Here is an 18866-nt window from a genome sequence, read left to right on the forward strand (position 1 = left end):
CCTGCTTTGAGCTTCTCCAAAGTCTCACTTTGGCTCAGCAGAGCATCTTTAGTGTTCTGTCTTTGACCATAGGAAATCAGGGGAAAGCGCGAACGCAGTCCCCCACTACCACAAATTATGCAGTCGAGTTTCCCGCATTTGGGGAAATCGCAGGGGTCAGCACACCCGGAGTGCAATGGATGAGCCTCACCCTGGGAGAACCACCTTAGTGATCATGGTATCTCCCCTGCCAGGTAAGTATGAGTTGGGGCCCGCCGGCCCGACGAGCGCCCCTCCGACGCAGCTCCCCAACATCGCGGAGTCTCGGGCCCGAAAGGGAGGGGGCGGGGGTGGCGTTCGGCACAGACCGCACGGAGGCTCCTCGAGTGGGAGGCGCCGGTCGCTCCCGACGCCCACTCCGCCCCCCCCAGGGCAGGCCGAGCTCAAGTCCAAAGCCGCCCAAGATGCACAGCAGCAGCCTGAGTCATTTGCATAGAGGAGCGTTGGCTCCGCCCCAGCAGCCTCACGCTGCTGCGCTGGCCTGAGAACATGCTGTAGACAGCTCGAGCTCCAGCTGCCGGCCGGCACCCTCTCGTGACTCGCTCATCTCCGCTCAAGAGGATGCACGCTGGAGGGAGGCTCAAGGGCAGGAGGCCCAAACCGCAGCAGATAGCCGCGCACCAGCGGCCCACTCACAGGTCCAGCTCCAGCCCGAAGGCTGCGAGATGGGGATGCTGCAGGTGCCCTCCCGTGAGCGAGCGAGCGGGCGGGCCTGCCTGCCCCTGCAGACAAGCAGAGCAAGCCATGTCGTCACCAAGTCAATGAGATGCAAATGAGGTGATCATTCCCCACCAGCCAGGGGGCCAAAAAAGGGCCAAAGTGTCAAGCAAAGGCAACAACCTCAAACAAACCAAGAAAGCAGCGACACGACACAGGGAAGGTGGCATCCTTCCCCCACAAGGGGGAGCCAAAGGCCACATCTGCCTGCTTTGAGCTTCTCCAAAGTCTCACTTTGGCTCAGCAGAGCATCTTTAGTGTTCTGTCTTTGACCATAGGAAATCAGGGGAAAGCGCGAACGCAGTCCCCCACTACCACAAATTATGCAGTCGAGTTTCCCGCATTTGGGGAAATCGCAGGGGTCAGCACACCCTGAGTGCAATGGATGAGCCTCACCCTGGGAGAACCACCTTAGTGATCATGGTATCTCCCCTGCCAGGTAAGTATGAGTTGGGGCCCGCCGGCCCGACGAGCGCCCCTCCGACGCAGCTCCCCAACATCGCGGAGTCTCGGGCCCGAAAGGGAGGGGGCGGGGGTGGCGTTCGGCACAGACCGCACGGAGGCTCCTCGAGTGGGAGGCGCCGGTCGCTCCCGACGCCCACTCCGCCCCCCCCAGGGCAGGCCGAGCTCAAGTCCAAAGCCGCCCAAGATGCACAGCAGCAGCCTGAGTCATTTGCATAGAGGAGCGTTGGCTCCGCCCCAGCAGCCTCACGCTGCTGCGCTGGCCTGAGAACATGCTGTAGACAGCTCGAGCTCCAGCTGCCGGCCGGCACCCTCTCGTGACTCGCTCATCTCCGCTCAAGAGGATGCACGCTGGAGGGAGGCTCAAGGGCAGGAGGCCCAAACCGCAGCAGATAGCCGCGCACCAGCGGCCCACTCACAGGTCCAGCTCCAGCCCGAAGGCTGCGAGATGGGGATGCTGCAGGTGCCCTCCCGTGAGCGAGCGGGCGGGCCTGCCTGCCCCTGCAGACAAGCAGAGCAAGCCATGTCGTCACCAAGTCAATGAGATGCAAATGAGGTGATCATTCCCCACCAGCCAGGGGGCCAAAAAAGGGCCAAAGTGTCAAGCAAAGGCAACAACCTCAAACAAACCAAGAAAGCAGCGACACGACACAGGGAAGGTGGCATCCTTCCCCCACAAGGGGGAGCCAAAGGCCACATCTGCCTGCTTTGAGCTTCTCCAAAGTCTCACTTTGGCTCAGCAGAGCATCTTTAGTGTTCTGTCTTTGACCATAGGAAATCAGGGGAAAGCGCGAACGCAGTCCCCCACTACCACAAATTATGCAGTCGAGTTTCCCGCATTTGGGGAAATCGCAGGGGTCAGCACACCCGGAGTGCAATGGATGAGCCTCACCCTGGGAGAACCTTTTTCCTCAGATTGGAACTCTCATTAACTCATGCATCATCTGCTCGTTCAATTAACAAGTTTCCTGATCATCATATGGAAAAATCTCCCATAAACAAAAAAACAATCCCGATCACCAAAAAATAATCAAAATCCTACTTACAGTAATCGTTCCACTGAGAGTACTTCCAAAGTGTTTCTGCTGTTGTTTCCCCGAGTCTCTTCTTATCTAATAGATAAACATAAAACACCCTGGCAAGAAAAATGTTCTTACAGTCCAATGGAGAGAGACACACCTTTTTAAAAATAACCAGGTTCCGAGAATCCCACAAAACTTCCTTATATATGGCAAAAATAATCCAACTCATCCGTCTCCTTTCCAAATGATTAAAATCTTGACCTGTTAATATCCTTCTAAAATCAAAACAATGGAACCCAACGAGAGCAATAAAAAACCGGGATAAAAGGGTAAAAAGTTTTTTTGCATAAGAACAGTCCCAAAAAATGTGCTGTATTGTCTCTGGATCCTTACATCCCTCCCTTGGACAAAATTCTTGAACCCTTATCCCTCTCCCATTCAGAAAAGCTCGTGTTGGCAAACATCCTTGTAATGCCATCCAAGTTACATCCTTTTGCCGATTGCTGATCCCTATAGCAAAAAACAGCTTCCAAACTTGCCTTGATTGCGCAGTATTGCAGGATGGCACATCACATAAAAATTCTCTCTCCTTTAATTTCTTAACAATCTTTGTTTTATCAGGTCTCTCTGTGGAGCTTAAACCAATTTGATCATAGAAGGACTTAAGTACTACATAAAAAAACGGAACCACAAACGCGACCGGCTTCCTCAAATCCTTCTCACACCAGCTCCATTTCTGAAACAGCCATCCTGCCAAAAACCTGCACATGTCAGCAGCCTTACTTTTGCTCTGAGAAAGTCTATAAATATTCAAAAAATAGTGCATCTTTAAAAACCTTTCTATATTTGGAAAGTCACAGCCCCCCATTTCCACAGAAAGCATCACTTTTTCTCTCCTTAGTTTCTCCATCTTTGACCCCCAAAAAAAGGTAAACAGTTTCCTTGTAACTCTCTTAGTCCATAAACCCGCAGGTGGAAATATCAGAGCAGTATATAGCAGTAATGGAAGGATCACTGACTTCACAATAAGTACCTTCCCTCTCAGAGACAAGTTCCTTAATTTCCAGTAATTCAGTTTCTGTTCCATTTTATTTTCCAGGATCCTCAGGCTCTTCTTCCCTTTAAGTTCCTTTTCAAAAATAACACCGAGGACTTCTATCTCTTCTTTTCTTTCTACTCCCACCACACTGACATCCACCTGCCTCCCAAAGTTGCAAAACTGACACTTACTCCAGTTTACAGCCATTCCAGCCACACAGCAAAAAATTCTTACATGAAGATTTATCCTATTAAGCTCAGCTTGCGAACCACAAATAAAAGCAATGTCATCCATGTAACTTAATGATTTCACAGGACCCCCCATTCCTCCAGGGACAAAGGCACCAACCACACACTTATCGACTTGCACACTTTTTAAAAGAGCTTCAACCACACAAATAAAAAGAATTGGTGATAAAGGGCACCCTTGCCTAACGCCAGATAGAATACTAAAACTAGAACTCACGTGACCATTAATTAAGATCTGACTACTAACTCCACAATAAAAAGACTTAATAATGTTCAATAATTTAATGGGGATCCCAAGGTGTCTAAGTGCAGCAAATAAAAATCTGTGTGAAACTTTATCAAAAGCTTTTTCCAGGTCAACTGACTGTACAAGAAGGGGGTTCTTGCTAGAATTAGCGTAATAAATTAAGTCCCTTAAAAGCAATAAGTTGTCCGATATTCTCCTACCTGGCACTGCACATGCTTGGTATTCACCCACCATGTCCATTATTACTTCACTCAATCTACTTGCCACAATTTTGGAAATAATCTTGTAATCACAATTGAGCAAAGTTATTGGTCTCCAGTTTTTAATTTCTCTCACATCACCCTTCTTATGTATCAAAGTGACGATCCCTCTACGCATAGAGTCAGACAGAACCGCATGAGTAAAAACATATTCCACCACCCGATAAAATTCCACACCTAAAATGTCCCAAAATACTACATAAAATTCCACAGGAAGGCCATCACAGCCAGGCGTCTTTCCTTTCGCCAGTCCATCCACAGCACGCCTCACTTCGTCCTTTCTGAGCCCATCACTTAGAAAAGACACTTTTCCCTCAGGAATATTATTAGTCAAAATATTGCAATAATCATTGATTTCTGCATCACTGGCTCTGCTGTCATTCGAAAAAAGGGTTTTATAAAAAGAATGAATACCATTAATCATTTCCTCCCCAGACTTCTCACCTGCAGGAGTAAAAACAGACTTAAAAACCCCTTTAGGCTTAAAACATTTCTTAAAAAAATATCTTGTACATTGCTCATCTTCTTCCATATGCTGTATTTTTGCTTTAAAGACAATAGATTTCCCTTTTTCAATTAATGTTTTTTTAAAATCCTCTTTCAAATCAGCAATCTCACTATCCACCTCCATCCCAGCTCTTTTAAACTTATAGAGCGCTTCCATCATGGAAATTATTGCTTCCTCTTGATCTCTTTTTGCTTTTGCCCTTTTAAAACACACCCCTTTAAAATAATATGCAAATTTCTCCTTAGCCCAATCCCACCATTCCAGCAGATTTTTAAAATGGTGCTGTTCAGACACACAGGATGTAAACACAGTTTTAAAACCACTTCTCACCTCCTCTTCTTCCAGCAGGCTTACGTTTAGCTTCCAGAGCCCCCTGCCAAAAGCAAGGGACTCAACAATACACAGATCCACCATTACCATCTTATGATCAGAAAAAGTGTTTGTCACATGATTACATTTGGCAACTTTAATCCCTTCAGACACAAAGACATAATCGATCCGGGAACTACAACGCCCACTGTCCGCCACAAATGTAAACTTGTTTTCATTTGGCCGAACCATCAAACCCACATCCGTGTAGCGTAAATCCTGCACCACTTGATTTAACATATTAGAAGTCACATCCGTCCTGAATTCCGCAGAGCTCTTACGATCATTTGCAGATCTAATGCAATTAAAATCACCTGCAATTATAGAAAAATCTCTACCTGGCAGAAACCACTTTACCGACTCCAAAAAGGACACCCGTGCTTTCTTGTCCGCAGGGGCATAAATATTAAAAACCCTTACCCGGTGACCTAAGAAATCTAATAACAAAAACAAACATCTTCCAGGTATAATAATTTTAAACTGCAATACTTTTAAATCATCATTTTTCAATAGTATGCCAACCCCCTCATTTTTATTGTCTGTACAAGGAGACCAAAAAGACTGCCCCCTTCTCCATTCACTTGCATGCGGTGATGCTTTAATTGCACATTCTTGTAGACATATAATGTCAGCATTCACCCTCTCCATATAATCGAATATACCTGCTCTCCTGATAGAAGAACTGATCCCTCTCACATTCAGGGAAGCAACACATAAACTCATCATGGCAAAAAAAATTATTTTCCACCATACATTCTCCATCATGATTCAGACAAAGGGATATTCCTAGCATCCACTTTTCTACGTATATCAGGCGACTCAGGATCCGAGTCCCTGTTAGAAACACCTGGCCTTGGAGAGACAGGATCTCCCTGCCCACCAGACCAACACCCCTCCATTCTACTCTTTTTACTGAGCGAGGAAGCCATTTCCTCCTCCTCTTCCTCATCATCATCATCATCATTATCATCATCATCACCATCCTCCAAAACACTTTCATCACTACTACTAGTCCCCCCATCCCTCTGCCCAGGGGTGAGTGTCCTATCTGAATCCTCCTCCTCCTCCTCCTCCACCTCCTGAAACTCCATTCCTTCCCCATCTCCCTCCCCCACTACAGGGTCCACACATACGCCTGCATTAGCATATGCCAATTCACCACCAAGGCCCTGTCCTTCAGACACAGTCTCCATTGCATCCTTGGCCTCGCCCAGATCAACTATAGGAGAACTCTGAAAATCTTTTCCCCCTTCCTGGCCCCGCCCACCATCCTCCATCTTAGATCCAGCATGGCCCACTTTACTTCCACCATTTTGTTTCTGACTCCTTTGCACTTTAGCTGCATTTGAAGCAATCACACCAGCACGATGCTCAGGTGTGCCTTTTCCACCAAACTCACTTTTCTCATCTTTAGCACTTCCATGCTGCCCACTCTTACCATCACTCTTATTCCCCCAATGACCACTAGTTGCATCCGCATAGGACTTAGGAGTCTGAGTCCAAAATCTACATTTCCTGGCAAAGTGACCTTCCAACCCACACAAATCACACACCTTTGCCTCAGGGCAACTATCCACCATGTGGCCAGGCTTCCCACAATTCTTACAAACAATTCCTTGCACCGGGCATTCTCTCTGTACATGTCCGTACATATGACACTTTCTACAATATTCAATTTGTCCAGTGTAGAAACAAAAGCCCCTCTCCCCCCCAATTGAAAATTGTGCAGGAATGCTCAGAGCCCCCCCAATAGCTGTTGCATCAGGGATTAATTTCACCAAGTATCTCCTTTTGCCATTATAATAGTTATGCCTATTTTTCATCTTCCCCAGGAATTTAACTTCATAGCAGTATCTTCTCAAAAAATGGGTTACGTTATCATCTGGAACCTTGGGATTATACATATGTACCACAACATACTTGTAAGTCTGCTGAAAAAGGGGCTCCACTACAATAAACTCCAGGCATTCCACTTCTTTCTTCTCCTTCATCCGCACCAGCTCCATGTAGACTTGCTGACATATACCCAAGGAAACAAACGTGATATCATAAATTCCCTGCTTTTGAAAATCCTGCAGTGCCAATACATCTGTTACCTTAAGGCTTCTTATGTTCTTCAAGACATCCATACAAATTTGGTCCAGGCCAATTTCTTCCTCATGTCCAGACAGGACTTGTAGACGGACAGAGTCCTCTAATCCACGTGCCTTCTCCACCATTTTCGTAGCAGATAAACACAGTCGCCACTCTATCGCACACCAGGGCCCCACAAGGGGAACCCCGATCGCAACCGCCAACCAACAAGAAACAGAAGTAGTCTCCCACCACTGCTGCCCGTCAGAAGGCTGAGAAGCGATACTCACCCAGAGAGAATGGTATCTCCCCTGCCAGGTAAGTATGAGTTGGGGCCCGCCGGCCCGACGAGCGCCCCTCCGACGCAGCTCCCCAACATCGCGGAGTCTCGGGCCCGAAAGGGAGGGGGCGGGGGTGGCGTTCGGCACAGACCGCACGGAGGCTCCTCGAGTGGGAGGCGCCGGTCACTCCCGACGCCCACTCCGCCCCCCCCAGGGCAGGCCGAGCTCAAGTCCAAAGCCGCCCAAGATGCACAGCAGCAGCCTGAGTCATTTGCATAGAGGAGCGTTGGCTCCGCCCCAGCAGCCTCACGCTGCTGCGCTGGCCTGAGAACATGCTGTAGACAGCTCGAGCTCCAGCTGCCGGCCGGCACCCTCTCGTGACTCGCTCATCTCCGCTCAAGAGGATGCACGCTGGAGGGAGGCTCAAGGGCAGGAGGCCCAAACCGCAGCAGATAGCCGCGCACCAGCGGCCCACTCACAGGTCCAGCTCCAGCCCGAAGGCTGCGAGATGGGGATGCTGCAGGTGCCCTCCCGTGAGCGAGCGAGCGGGCGGGCCTGCCTGCCCCTGCAGACAAGCAGAGCAAGCCATGTCGTCACCAAGTCAATGAGATGCAAATGAGGTGATCATTCCCCACCAGCCAGGGGGCCAAAAAAGGGCCAAAGTGTCAAGCAAAGGCAACAACCTCAAACAAACCAAGAAAGCAGCGACACGACACAGGGAAGGTGGCATCCTTCCCCCACAAGGGGGAGCCAAAGGCCACATCTGCCTGCTTTGAGCTTCTCCAAAGTCTCACTTTGGCTCAGCAGAGCATCTTTAGTGTTCTGTCTTTGACCATAGGAAATCAGGGGAAAGCGCGAACGCAGTCCCCCACTACCACAAATTATGCAGTCGAGTTTCCCGCATTTGGGGAAATCGCAGGGGTCAGCACACCCGGAGTGCAATGGATGAGCCTCACCCTGGGAGAACCACCTTAGTGATCATGGTATCTCCCCTGCCAGGTAAGTATGAGTTGGGGCCCGCCGGCCCGACGAGCGCCCCTCCGACGCAGCTCCCCAACATCGCGGAGTCTCGGGCCCGAAAGGGAGGGGGCGGGGGTGGCGTTCGGCACAGACCGCACGGAGGCTCCTCGAGTGGGAGGCGCCGGTCGCTCCCGACGCCCACTCCGCCCCCCCCAGGGCAGGCCGAGCTCAAGTCCAAAGCCGCCCAAGATGCACAGCAGCAGCCTGAGTCATTTGCATAGAGGAGCGTTGGCTCCGCCCCAGCAGCCTCACGCTGCTGCGCTGGCCTGAGAACATGCTGTAGACAGCTCGAGCTCCAGCTGCCGGCCGGCACCCTCTCGTGACTCGCTCATCTCCGCTCAAGAGGATGCACGCTGGAGGGAGGCTCAAGGGCAGGAGGCCCAAACCGCAGCAGATAGCCGCGCACCAGCGGCCCACTCACAGGTCCAGCTCCAGCCCGAAGGCTGCGAGATGGGGATGCTGCAGGTGCCCTCCCGTGAGCGAGCGAGCGGGCGGGCCTGCCTGCCCCTGCAGACAAGCAGAGCAAGCCATGTCGTCACCAAGTCAATGAGATGCAAATGAGGTGATCATTCCCCACCAGCCAGGGGGCCAAAAAAGGGCCAAAGTGTCAAGCAAAGGCAACAACCTCAAACAAACCAAGAAAGCAGCGACACGACACAGGGAAGGTGGCATCCTTCCCCCACAAGGGGGAGCCAAAGGCCACATCTGCCTGCTTTGAGCTTCTCCAAAGTCTCACTTTGGCTCAGCAGAGCATCTTTAGTGTTCTGTCTTTGACCATAGGAAATCAGGGGAAAGCGCGAACGCAGTCCCCCACTACCACAAATTATGCAGTCGAGTTTCCCGCATTTGGGGAAATCGCAGGGGTCAGCACACCCGGAGTGCAATGGATGAGCCTCACCCTGGGAGAACCACCTTAGTGATCATGGTATCTCCCCTGCCAGGTAAGTATGAGTTGGGGCCCGCCGGCCCGACGAGCGCCCCTCCGACGCAGCTCCCCAACATCGCGGAGTCTCGGGCCCGAAAGGGAGGGGGCGGGGGTGGCGTTCGGCACAGACCGCACGGAGGCTCCTCGAGTGGGAGGCGCCGGTCGCTCCCGACGCCCACTCCGCCCCCCCCAGGGCAGGCCGAGCTCAAGTCCAAAGCCGCCCAAGATGCACAGCAGCAGCCTGAGTCATTTGCATAGAGGAGCGTTGGCTCCGCCCCAGCAGCCTCACGCTGCTGCGCTGGCCTGAGAACATGCTGTAGACAGCTCGAGCTCCAGCTGCCGGCCGGCACCCTCTCGTGACTCGCTCATCTCCGCTCAAGAGGATGCACGCTGGAGGGAGGCTCAAGGGCAGGAGGCCCAAACCGCAGCAGATAGCCGCGCACCAGCGGCCCACTCACAGGTCCAGCTCCAGCCCGAAGGCTGCGAGATGGGGATGCTGCAGGTGCCCTCCCGTGAGCGAGCGGGCGGGCCTGCCTGCCCCTGCAGACAAGCAGAGCAAGCCATGTCGTCACCAAGTCAATGAGATGCAAATGAGGTGATCATTCCCCACCAGCCAGGGGGCCAAAAAAGGGCCAAAGTGTCAAGCAAAGGCAACAACCTCAAACAAACCAAGAAAGCAGCGACACGACACAGGGAAGGTGGCATCCTTCCCCCACAAGGGGGAGCCAAAGGCCACATCTGCCTGCTTTGAGCTTCTCCAAAGTCTCACTTTGGCTCAGCAGAGCATCTTTAGTGTTCTGTCTTTGACCATAGGAAATCAGGGGAAAGCGCGAACGCAGTCCCCCACTACCACAAATTATGCAGTCGAGTTTCCCGCATTTGGGGAAATCGCAGGGGTCAGCACACCCGGAGTGCAATGGATGAGCCTCACCCTGGGAGAACCACCTTAGTGATCATGGTATCTCCCCTGCCAGGTAAGTATGAGTTGGGGCCCGCCGGCCCGACGAGCGCCCCTCCGACGCAGCTCCCCAACATCGCGGAGTCTCGGGCCCGAAAGGGAGGGGGCGGGGGTGGCGTTCGGCACAGACCGCACGGAGGCTCCTCGAGTGGGAGGCGCCGGTCACTCCCGACGCCCACTCCGCCCCCCCCAGGGCAGGCCGAGCTCAAGTCCAAAGCCGCCCAAGATGCACAGCAGCAGCCTGAGTCATTTGCATAGAGGAGCGTTGGCTCCGCCCCAGCAGCCTCACGCTGCTGCGCTGGCCTGAGAACATGCTGTAGACAGCTCGAGCTCCAGCTGCCGGCCGGCACCCTCTCGTGACTCGCTCATCTCCGCTCAAGAGGATGCACGCTGGAGGGAGGCTCAAGGGCAGGAGGCCCAAACCGCAGCAGATAGCCGCGCACCAGCGGCCCACTCACAGGTCCAGCTCCAGCCCGAAGGCTGCGAGATGGGGATGCTGCAGGTGCCCTCCCGTGAGCGAGCGAGCGGGCGGGCCTGCCTGCCCCTGCAGACAAGCAGAGCAAGCCATGTCGTCACCAAGTCAATGAGATGCAAATGAGGTGATCATTCCCCACCAGCCAGGGGGCCAAAAAAGGGCCAAAGTGTCAAGCAAAGGCAACAACCTCAAACAAACCAAGAAAGCAGCGACACGACACAGGGAAGGTGGCATCCTTCCCCCACAAGGGGGAGCCAAAGGCCACATCTGCCTGCTTTGAGCTTCTCCAAAGTCTCACTTTGGCTCAGCAGAGCATCTTTAGTGTTCTGTCTTTGACCATAGGAAATCAGGGGAAAGCGCGAACGCAGTCCCCCACTACCACAAATTATGCAGTCGAGTTTCCCGCATTTGGGGAAATCGCAGGGGTCAGCACACCCGGAGTGCAATGGATGAGCCTCACCCTGGGAGAACCACCTTAGTGATCATGGTATCTCCCCTGCCAGGTAAGTATGAGTTGGGGCCCGCCGGCCCGACGAGCGCCCCTCCGACGCAGCTCCCCAACATCGCGGAGTCTCGGGCCCGAAAGGGAGGGGGCGGGGGTGGCGTTCGGCACAGACCGCACGGAGGCTCCTCGAGTGGGAGGCGCCGGTCGCTCCCGACGCCCACTCCGCCCCCCCCAGGGCAGGCCGAGCTCAAGTCCAAAGCCGCCCAAGATGCACAGCAGCAGCCTGAGTCATTTGCATAGAGGAGCGTTGGCTCCGCCCCAGCAGCCTCACGCTGCTGCGCTGGCCTGAGAACATGCTGTAGACAGCTCGAGCTCCAGCTGCCGGCCGGCACCCTCTCGTGACTCGCTCATCTCCGCTCAAGAGGATGCACGCTGGAGGGAGGCTCAAGGGCAGGAGGCCCAAACCGCAGCAGATAGCCGCGCACCAGCGGCCCACTCACAGGTCCAGCTCCAGCCCGAAGGCTGCGAGATGGGGATGCTGCAGGTGCCCTCCCGTGAGCGAGCGAGCGGGCGGGCCTGCCTGCCCCTGCAGACAAGCAGAGCAAGCCATGTCGTCACCAAGTCAATGAGATGCAAATGAGGTGATCATTCCCCACCAGCCAGGGGGCCAAAAAAGGGCCAAAGTGTCAAGCAAAGGCAACAACCTCAAACAAACCAAGAAAGCAGCGACACGACACAGGGAAGGTGGCATCCTTCCCCCACAAGGGGGAGCCAAAGGCCACATCTGCCTGCTTTGAGCTTCTCCAAAGTCTCACTTTGGCTCAGCAGAGCATCTTTAGTGTTCTGTCTTTGACCATAGGAAATCAGGGGAAAGCGCGAACGCAGTCCCCCACTACCACAAATTATGCAGTCGAGTTTCCCGCATTTGGGGAAATCGCAGGGGTCAGCACACCCGGAGTGCAATGGATGAGCCTCACCCTGGGAGAACCACCTTAGTGATCATGGTATCTCCCCTGCCAGGTAAGTATGAGTTGGGGCCCGCCGGCCCGACGAGCGCCCCTCCGACGCAGCTCCCCAACATCGCGGAGTCTCGGGCCCGAAAGGGAGGGGGCGGGGGTGGCGTTCGGCACAGACCGCACGGAGGCTCCTCGAGTGGGAGGCGCCGGTCGCTCCCGACGCCCACTCCGCCCCCCCCAGGGCAGGCCGAGCTCAAGTCCAAAGCCGCCCAAGATGCACAGCAGCAGCCTGAGTCATTTGCATAGAGGAGCGTTGGCTCCGCCCCAGCAGCCTCACGCTGCTGCGCTGGCCTGAGAACATGCTGTAGACAGCTCGAGCTCCAGCTGCCGGCCGGCACCCTCTCGTGACTCGCTCATCTCCGCTCAAGAGGATGCACGCTGGAGGGAGGCTCAAGGGCAGGAGGCCCAAACCGCAGCAGATAGCCGCGCACCAGCGGCCCACTCACAGGTCCAGCTCCAGCCCGAAGGCTGCGAGATGGGGATGCTGCAGGTGCCCTCCCGTGAGCGAGCGGGCGGGCCTGCCTGCCCCTGCAGACAAGCAGAGCAAGCCATGTCGTCACCAAGTCAATGAGATGCAAATGAGGTGATCATTCCCCACCAGCCAGGGGGCCAAAAAAGGGCCAAAGTGTCAAGCAAAGGCAACAACCTCAAACAAACCAAGAAAGCAGCGACACGACACAGGGAAGGTGGCATCCTTCCCCCACAAGGGGGAGCCAAAGGCCACATCTGCCTGCTTTGAGCTTCTCCAAAGTCTCACTTTGGCTCAGCAGAGCATCTTTAGTGTTCTGTCTTTGACCATAGGAAATCAGGGGAAAGCGCGAACGCAGTCCCCCACTACCACAAATTATGCAGTCGAGTTTCCCGCATTTGGGGAAATCGCAGGGGTCAGCACACCCGGAGTGCAATGGATGAGCCTCACCCTGGGAGAACCACCTTAGTGATCATGGTATCTCCCCTGCCAGGTAAGTATGAGTTGGGGCCCGCCGGCCCGACGAGCGCCCCTCCGACGCAGCTCCCCAACATCGCGGAGTCTCGGGCCCGAAAGGGAGGGGGCGGGGGTGGCGTTCGGCACAGACCGCACGGAGGCTCCTCGAGTGGGAGGCGCCGGTCGCTCCCGACGCCCACTCCGCCCCCCCCAGGGCAGGCCGAGCTCAAGTCCAAAGCCGCCCAAGATGCACAGCAGCAGCCTGAGTCATTTGCATAGAGGAGCGTTGGCTCCGCCCCAGCAGCCTCACGCTGCTGCGCTGGCCTGAGAACATGCTGTAGACAGCTCGAGCTCCAGCTGCCGGCCGGCACCCTCTCGTGACTCGCTCATCTCCGCTCAAGAGGATGCACGCTGGAGGGAGGCTCAAGGGCAGGAGGCCCAAACCGCAGCAGATAGCCGCGCACCAGCGGCCCACTCACAGGTCCAGCTCCAGCCCGAAGGCTGCGAGATGGGGATGCTGCAGGTGCCCTCCCGTGAGCGAGCGAGCGGGCGGGCCTGCCTGCCCCTGCAGACAAGCAGAGCAAGCCATGTCGTCACCAAGTCAATGAGATGCAAATGAGGTGATCATTCCCCACCAGCCAGGGGGCCAAAAAAGGGCCAAAGTGTCAAGCAAAGGCAACAACCTCAAACAAACCAAGAAAGCAGCGACACGACACAGGGAAGGTGGCATCCTTCCCCCACAAGGGGGAGCCAAAGGCCACATCTGCCTGCTTTGAGCTTCTCCAAAGTCTCACTTTGGCTCAGCAGAGCATCTTTAGTGTTCTGTCTTTGACCATAGGAAATCAGGGGAAAGCGCGAACGCAGTCCCCCACTACCACAAATTATGCAGTCGAGTTTCCCGCATTTGGGGAAATCGCAGGGGTCAGCACACCCGGAGTGCAATGGATGAGCCTCACCCTGGGAGAACCACCTTAGTGATCATGGTATCTCCCCTGCCAGGTAAGTATGAGTTGGGGCCCGCCGGCCCGACGAGCGCCCCTCCGACGCAGCTCCCCAACATCGCGGAGTCTCGGGCCCGAAAGGGAGGGGGCGGGGGTGGCGTTCGGCACAGACCGCACGGAGGCTCCTCGAGTGGGAGGCGCCGGTCGCTCCCGACGCCCACTCCGCCCCCCCCAGGGCAGGCCGAGCTCAAGTCCAAAGCCGCCCAAGATGCACAGCAGCAGCCTGAGTCATTTGCATAGAGGAGCGTTGGCTCCGCCCCAGCAGCCTCACGCTGCTGCGCTGGCCTGAGAACATGCTGTAGACAGCTCGAGCTCCAGCTGCCGGCCGGCACCCTCTCGTGACTCGCTCATCTCCGCTCAAGAGGATGCACGCTGGAGGGAGGCTCAAGGGCAGGAGGCCCAAACCGCAGCAGATAGCCGCGCACCAGCGGCCCACTCACAGGTCCAGCTCCAGCCCGAAGGCTGCGAGATGGGGATGCTGCAGGTGCCCTCCCGTGAGCGAGCGAGCGGGCGGGCCTGCCTGCCCCTGCAGACAAGCAGAGCAAGCCATGTCGTCACCAAGTCAATGAGATGCAAATGAGGTGATCATTCCCCACCAGCCAGGGGGCCAAAAAAGGGCCAAAGTGTCAAGCAAAGGCAACAACCTCAAACAAACCAAGAAAGCAGCGACACGACACAGGGAAGGTGGCATCCTTCCCCCACAAGGGGGAGCCAAAGGCCACATCTGCCTGCTTTGAGCTTCTCCAAAGTCTCACTTTGGCTCAGCAGAGCATCTTTAGTGTTCTGTCTTTGACCATAGGAAATCAGGGGAAAGCGCGAACGCAGTCCCCCACTACCACAAATTATGCAGTCGAGTTTCCCGCATTTGGGGAAATCGCAGGGGTCAGCACACCCGGAGTGCAATGGATGAGCCTCACCCTGGGAGAACCACCTTAGTGATCATGGTATCTCCCCTGCCAGGTAAGTATGAGTTGGGGCCCGCCGGCCCGACGAGCGCCCCTCCGACGCAGCTCCCCAACATCGCGGAGTCTCGGGCCCGAAAGGGAGGGGGCGGGGGTGGCGTTCGGCACAGACCGCACGGAGGCTCCTCGAGTGGGAGGCGCCGGTCGCTCCCGACGCCCACTCCGCCCCCCCCAGGGCAGGCCGAGCTCAAGTCCAAAGCCGCCCAAGATGCACAGCAGCAGCCTGAGTCATTTGCATAGAGGAGCGTTGGCTCCGCCCCAGCAGCCTCACGCTGCTGCGCTGGCCTGAGAACATGCTGTAGACAGCTCGAGCTCCAGCTGCCGGCCGGCACCCTCTCGTGACTCGCTCATCTCCGCTCAAGAGGATGCACGCTGGAGGGAGGCTCAAGGGCAGGAGGCCCAAACCGCAGCAGATAGCCGCGCACCAGCGGCCCACTCACAGGTCCAGCTCCAGCCCGAAGGCTGCGAGATGGGGATGCTGCAGGTGCCCTCCCGTGAGCGAGCGGGCGGGCCTGCCTGCCCCTGCAGACAAGCAGAGCAAGCCATGCCGTCACCAAGTCAATGAGATGCAAATGAGGTGATCATTCCCCACCAGCCAGGGGGCCAAAAAAGGGCCAAAGTGTCAAGCAAAGGCAACAACCTCAAACAAACCAAGAAAGCAGCGACACGACACAGGGAAGGTGGCATCCTTCCCCCACAAGGGGGAGCCAAAGGCCACATCTGCCTGCTTTGAGCTTCTCCAAAGTCTCACTTTGGCTCAGCAGAGCATCTTTAGTGTTCTGTCTTTGACCATAGGAAATCAGGGGAAAGCGCGAACGCAGTCCCCCACTACCACAAATTATGCAGTCGAGTTTCCCGCATTTGGGGAAATCGCAGGGGTCAGCACACCCGGAGTGCAATGGATGAGCCTCACCCTGGGAGAACCACCTTAGTGATCATGGTATCTCCCCTGCCAGGTAAGTATGAGTTGGGGCCCGCCGGCCCGACGAGCGCCCCTCCGACGCAGCTCCCCAACATCGCGGAGTCTCGGGCCCGAAAGGGAGGGGGCGGGGGTGGCGTTCGGCACAGACCGCACGGAGGCTCCTCGAGTGGGAGGCGCCGGTCGCTCCCGACGCCCACTCCGCCCCCCCCAGGGCAGGCCGAGCTCAAGTCCAAAGCCGCCCAAGATGCACAGCAGCAGCCTGAGTCATTTGCATAGAGGAGCGTTGGCTCCGCCCCAGCAGCCTCACGCTGCTGCGCTGGCCTGAGAACATGCTGTAGACAGCTCGAGCTCCAGCTGCCGGCCGGCACCCTCTCGTGACTCGCTCATCTCCGCTCAAGAGGATGCACGCTGGAGGGAGGCTCAAGGGCAGGAGGCCCAAACCGCAGCAGATAGCCGCGCACCAGCGGCCCACTCACAGGTCCAGCTCCAGCCCGAAGGCTGCGAGATGGGGATGCTGCAGGTGCCCTCCCGTGAGCGAGCGGGCGGGCCTGCCTGCCCCTGCAGACAAGCAGAGCAAGCCATGTCGTCACCAAGTCAATGAGATGCAAATGAGGTGATCATTCCCCACCAGCCAGGGGGCCAAAAAAGGGCCAAAGTGTCAAGCAAAGGCAACAACCTCAAACAAACCAAGAAAGCAGCGACACGACACAGGGAAGGTGGCATCCTTCCCCCACAAGGGGGAGCCAAAGGCCACATCTGCCTGCTTTGAGCTTCTCCAAAGTCTCACTTTGGCTCAGCAGAGCATCTTTAGTGTTCTGTCTTTGACCATAGGAAATCAGGGGAAAGCGCGAACGCAGTCCCCCACTACCACAAATTATGCAGTTGAGTTTCCCGCATTTGGGGAAATCGCAGGGGTCAGCACACCCGGAGTGCAATGGATGAGCCTCACCCTGGGAGAACCACCTTAGTGATCATGGTATCTCCCCTGCCAGGTAAGTATGAGTTGGGGCCCGCCGGCCCGACGAGCGCCCCTCCGACGCAGCTCCCCAACATCGCGGAGTCTCGGGCCCGAAAGGGAGGGGGCGGGGGTGGCGTTCGGCACAGACCGCACGGAGGCTCCTCGAGTGGGAGGCGCCGGTCGCTCCCGACGCCCACTCCGCCCCCCCCAGGGCAGGCCGAGCTCAAGTCCAAAGCCGCCCAAGATGCACAGCAGCAGCCTGAGTCATTTGCATAGAGGAGCGTTGGCTCCGCCCCAGCAGCCTCACGCTGCTGCGCTGGCCTGAGAACATGCTGTAGACAGCTCGAGCTCCAGCTGCCGGCCGGCACCCTCTCGTGACTCGCTCATCTCCGCTCAAGAGGATGCACGCTGGAGGGAGGCTCAAGGGCAGGAGGCCCAAACCGCAGCAGATAGCCGCGCACCAGCGGCCCACTCACAGGTCCAGCTCCAGCCCGAAGGCTGCGAGATGGGGATGCTGCAGGTGCCCTCCCGTGAGCGAGCGAGCGGGCGGGCCTGCCTGCCCCTGCAGACAAGCAGAGCAAGCCATGTCGTCACCAAGTCAATGAGATGCAAATGAGGTGATCATTCCCCACCAGCCAGGGGGCCAAAAAAGGGCCAAAGTGTCAAGCAAAGGCAACAACCTCAAACAAACCAAGAAAGCAGCGACACGACACAGGGAAGGTGGCATCCTTCCCCCACAAGGGGGAGCCAAAGGCCACATCTGCCTGCTTTGAGCTTCTCCAAAGTCTCACTTTGGCTCAGCAGAGCATCTTTAGTGTTCTGTCTTTGACCATAGGAAATCAGGGGAAAGCGCGAACGCAGTCCCCCACTACCACAAATTATGCAGTCGAGTTTCCCGCATTTGGGGAAATCGCAGGGGTCAGCACACCCGGAGTGCAATGGATGAGCCTCACCCTGGGAGAACCACCTTAGTGATCATGGTATCTCCCCTGCCAGGTAAGTATGAGTTGGGCCCCTCCGACGCAGCTCCCCAACATCGCGGAGTCTCGGGCCCGAAAGGGAGGGGGCGGGGGTGGCGTTCGGCACAGACCGCACGGAGGCTCCTCGAGTGGGAGGCGCCGGTCGCTCCCGACGCCCACTCCGCCCCCCCCAGGGCAGGCCGAGCTCAAGTCCAAAGCCGCCCAAGATGCACAGCAGCAGCCTGAGTCATTTGCATAGAGGAGCGTTGGCTCCGCCCCAGCAGCCTCACGCTGCTGCGCTGGCCTGAGAACATGCTGTAGACAGCTCGAGCTCCAGCTGCCGGCCGGCACCCTCTCGTGACTCGCTCATCTCCGCTCAAGAGGATGCACGCTGGAGGGAGGCTCAAGGGCAGGAGGCCCAAACCGCAGCAGATAGCCGCGCACCAGCGGCCCACTCACAGGTCCAGCTCCAGCCCGAAGGCTGCGAGATGGGGATGCTGCAGGTGCCCTCCCGTGAGCGAGCGAGCGGGCGGGCCTGCCTGCCCCTGCAGACAAGCAGAGCAAGCCATGTCGTCACCAAGTCAATGAGATGCAAATGAGGTGATCATTCCCCACCAGCCAGGGGGCCAAAAAAGGGCCAAAGTGTCAAGCAAAGGCAACAACCTCAAACAAACCAAGAAAGCAGCGACACGACACAGGGAAGGTGGCATCCTTCCCCCACAAGGGGGAGCCAAAGGCCACATCTGCCTGCTTTGAGCTTCTCCAAAGTCTCACTTTGGCTCAGCAGAGCATCTTTAGTGTTCTGTCTTTGACCATAGGAAATCAGGGGAAAGCGCGAACGCAGTCCCCCACTACCACAAATTATGCAGTCGAGTTTCCCGCATTTGGGGAAATCGCAGGGGTCAGCACACCCGGAGTGCAATGGATGAGCCTCACCCTGGGAGAACCACCTTAGTGATCATGGTATCTCCCCTGCCAGGTAAGTATGAGTTGGGGCCCGCCGGCCCGACGAGCGCCCCTCCGACGCAGCTCCCC

General features: G+C 56.3%; 14 non-coding genes and 1 pseudogene across 14 annotated transcripts; all 15 read right to left on the bottom strand.

Annotated features, from left to right (window-relative positions):
• Positions 1-77: 77 nt before the first annotated feature.
• LOC143801050 (U1 spliceosomal RNA) lies at positions 78-241 on the bottom strand. Its single transcript, XR_013220701.1, has one exon. It is a non-coding gene; the product is annotated as a U1 spliceosomal RNA (small nuclear RNA).
• Positions 242-1039: 798 nt separating this feature from the next.
• Positions 1040-1203, bottom strand: LOC143801268 (U1 spliceosomal RNA). The gene has a single exon (XR_013220887.1). It is a non-coding gene; the product is annotated as a U1 spliceosomal RNA (small nuclear RNA).
• A 794-nt stretch (positions 1204-1997) lies between these two features.
• On the bottom strand, positions 1998-2177 carry LOC143801308 (U1 spliceosomal RNA; annotated as a pseudogene).
• Positions 2178-8108: 5931 nt separating this feature from the next.
• On the bottom strand, positions 8109-8272 carry LOC143801053 (U1 spliceosomal RNA). The gene has a single exon (XR_013220702.1). It is a non-coding gene; the product is annotated as a U1 spliceosomal RNA (small nuclear RNA).
• Positions 8273-9070: 798 nt separating this feature from the next.
• Positions 9071-9234, bottom strand: LOC143801054 (U1 spliceosomal RNA). Its single transcript, XR_013220703.1, has one exon. It is a non-coding gene; the product is annotated as a U1 spliceosomal RNA (small nuclear RNA).
• Positions 9235-10028: 794 nt separating this feature from the next.
• LOC143801055 (U1 spliceosomal RNA) lies at positions 10029-10192 on the bottom strand. Its single transcript, XR_013220704.1, has one exon. It is a non-coding gene; the product is annotated as a U1 spliceosomal RNA (small nuclear RNA).
• A 798-nt stretch (positions 10193-10990) lies between these two features.
• Positions 10991-11154, bottom strand: LOC143801056 (U1 spliceosomal RNA). Its single transcript, XR_013220705.1, has one exon. It is a non-coding gene; the product is annotated as a U1 spliceosomal RNA (small nuclear RNA).
• A 798-nt stretch (positions 11155-11952) lies between these two features.
• LOC143801057 (U1 spliceosomal RNA) lies at positions 11953-12116 on the bottom strand. The gene has a single exon (XR_013220706.1). It is a non-coding gene; the product is annotated as a U1 spliceosomal RNA (small nuclear RNA).
• A 794-nt stretch (positions 12117-12910) lies between these two features.
• Positions 12911-13074, bottom strand: LOC143801059 (U1 spliceosomal RNA). The gene has a single exon (XR_013220707.1). It is a non-coding gene; the product is annotated as a U1 spliceosomal RNA (small nuclear RNA).
• Positions 13075-13872: 798 nt separating this feature from the next.
• On the bottom strand, positions 13873-14036 carry LOC143801060 (U1 spliceosomal RNA). Its single transcript, XR_013220708.1, has one exon. It is a non-coding gene; the product is annotated as a U1 spliceosomal RNA (small nuclear RNA).
• A 798-nt stretch (positions 14037-14834) lies between these two features.
• Positions 14835-14998, bottom strand: LOC143801061 (U1 spliceosomal RNA). Its single transcript, XR_013220709.1, has one exon. It is a non-coding gene; the product is annotated as a U1 spliceosomal RNA (small nuclear RNA).
• Positions 14999-15792: 794 nt separating this feature from the next.
• LOC143801062 (U1 spliceosomal RNA) lies at positions 15793-15956 on the bottom strand. Its single transcript, XR_013220710.1, has one exon. It is a non-coding gene; the product is annotated as a U1 spliceosomal RNA (small nuclear RNA).
• Positions 15957-16750: 794 nt separating this feature from the next.
• On the bottom strand, positions 16751-16914 carry LOC143801293 (U1 spliceosomal RNA). The gene has a single exon (XR_013220907.1). It is a non-coding gene; the product is annotated as a U1 spliceosomal RNA (small nuclear RNA).
• Positions 16915-17712: 798 nt separating this feature from the next.
• On the bottom strand, positions 17713-17876 carry LOC143801063 (U1 spliceosomal RNA). The gene has a single exon (XR_013220711.1). It is a non-coding gene; the product is annotated as a U1 spliceosomal RNA (small nuclear RNA).
• A 778-nt stretch (positions 17877-18654) lies between these two features.
• Positions 18655-18818, bottom strand: LOC143801065 (U1 spliceosomal RNA). Its single transcript, XR_013220712.1, has one exon. It is a non-coding gene; the product is annotated as a U1 spliceosomal RNA (small nuclear RNA).
• Positions 18819-18866: the final 48 nt, after the last annotated feature.

Source organism: Ranitomeya variabilis, chromosome 1 (genome assembly GCF_051348905.1).
Source record: "Ranitomeya variabilis isolate aRanVar5 chromosome 1, aRanVar5.hap1, whole genome shotgun sequence".
Lineage (NCBI taxonomy): Eukaryota > Metazoa > Chordata > Amphibia > Anura > Dendrobatidae > Ranitomeya > Ranitomeya variabilis.